The following is a 2,200-nucleotide window of genomic DNA, read 5'->3' as shown; positions in this document are numbered from 1 at the left end:
CTGTGCTTAGTACATATTTGACTACATAAAGCAACTGTTCTTTTCAGCTTTTTTATTTCTCAGCTGCACCATTCCCATATTTTACAATTACATAAAGGTGGGTGTGGCTAAAACGAAAGCAGTAAGCAATCCAGTATCAATATGTAGTATATGTCAAGTAGGTTTTCCTTTCTTATATTTGATGTACTCCTTATTTTTAGATATTTGAGGGGAAAAAATCATGTAGGTTAAATAGACCTTTGTAGAACTGCTTGCATTTTTCACCTTAGTTAAAATGTCAAACATTAACTGGGATTACTTGGCCCTGGAAAAGTTACATTCAGAGGAAATATCAAATGAACTTAAAGATCTAAACATATATATTTACATTATATCGATAAGTGAAAGCTAAAGTTCTATGCTTAGTAGGATATTGCTTAGGTATACCATGTAGCATAGTGTGTGTATATTTGTATTTATTTTTTTTTAATTTATTTCTTTTCAGTCTAATCCTTTATCTTTATTCTTAGGAAAAATATCCAAATAAGCTTCAGTTGTCTTTTTTTTTTTTTTTTTTTTAAGCTCACTAGGTCGTACTGAAAGTTTCCAAGAGGTACTCTTTCATTTTATTGATACAAATCTACTGAAGCTTGGAGTAACTCTGAGATTTTAATTTTCAGAAATAACAGTAATTTGAAAGTGTGACTATATATGTATGTGACTTTTGCATGTGTTAGGGTAGTATTGCATAGGAAACTTACTGTAGAAACATTTTAAAGGCAGACTATACATACGATAACAATGTGTCATGAGGTTCTCTTTCTGTTTGTTTGGTTGATTTTTTTGCTTAGCTTCTGGATTTCTGAACTTCTTACTATTCCATCCAAAATGTAGTGTCATGGAAGGAATTTTGCTGCTAAATTGTACTCTTTATTTCCGTAATTATCCTTATGACTAACAAGTCAGACTGTGGTGAAGTACAACTGGAACTGCATGCACACTACCTGTCTGTGTACACCCTGCCTGCGAACACTGTAGGGAAGGTGCCCATCACATCCATTTTGAATGCCAAAAGCCATCCTAACAGGTGTATCAATGCTTTTCTGTAGCACTTTCACAGATGTACAAGCACATGACCTTTCTTTACATAAAAAGTAGCCACATAACAGTTAAAATTTCTTTCATAGGACCTTACTGTTTTTTGTTATTTGCATTGGGAAGCAATTAACTACTGAATATATAAGGGAGAGCTGAGAAGCTTATCACTATACTCTAAGAATATGCTGCAGGTATCCTGTTTTGTAGATACAGTCATCCACCCACATCCAAAGGCCCATTGCAAGTCATTCCAGTAATTTACATTCATTACAAACTGTCAAAGGTAGAGCGCATCTGGGACTAGTTTTGACTGTCTGTGAAAGAAATAGGGAATGAAATTGTAGGCTTTCTTGTACAAACAGAAAAATATTTTCATGATGATGTTTTTAAAACTAAAAATAACTTTATGTACACCAGTAAGTGTTCTCCACAGAATTTTAAAATTTTTTAAAATTTTTTTTTACATGTATTATTACAAGTTCTAAACACTTAACATCTAACACTGGAACTCAGTCTCGAAAATTATGATCTTTTCTATTATCAGTAATACTTCGAAAATTTTATTTGAGCAGGCTGCCCAAATTACTCTTGCACATAGCCCTCTGTGATTCTTTTCACAGCCATCTAATTTTTAATAGAACTAGTAATGTATTTTAAAGGTAGAAAAAAAAAATTATGTGCCCCACAAATATGAAGGGGACATCAAACAGAGTGGAGATGTGTAGCCACAAATTTCTGGTAACTTTTTTTTACTCAGTGAAAATGTTGCTTTGCAATTTTATTTTTGTTTTGTGCATTATTGGCAGAAGTTACATAGAATTTTTAGGTAACTGATGTATTAATACATAACAAGCTAGATAAGTTTCAAAAGGAATCTCTTTATTGAAAAATATCTTAATTTTGGATACTGGACAATTTTAAGAATGGTTAGAATGAGCCAGGTATAAAAATTTCTGCCCATGTTTAATAGGGTGTAAGGCAATGTCTGTACTGATTATTTTTTTTTAACCCTTTATTGTAAATTTTTAAGCCACTTCAGTTCAGATAAAGAAACTTTGGGCTATATCTATTCACTAGGCAGTCGATAATGCCACAGCTGAGGAAGAGTTTTGATCTTAGCTCG

The sequence above is a fragment of the Tauraco erythrolophus genome, chromosome 1 (genome assembly GCF_009769465.1).
Source record: "Tauraco erythrolophus isolate bTauEry1 chromosome 1, bTauEry1.pri, whole genome shotgun sequence".
NCBI classification, from domain to species: domain Eukaryota; kingdom Metazoa; phylum Chordata; class Aves; order Musophagiformes; family Musophagidae; genus Tauraco; species Tauraco erythrolophus.
The sequence above is the reverse complement of the archived record's forward strand: the minus strand, read 5'-3'. Positions refer to the sequence as shown.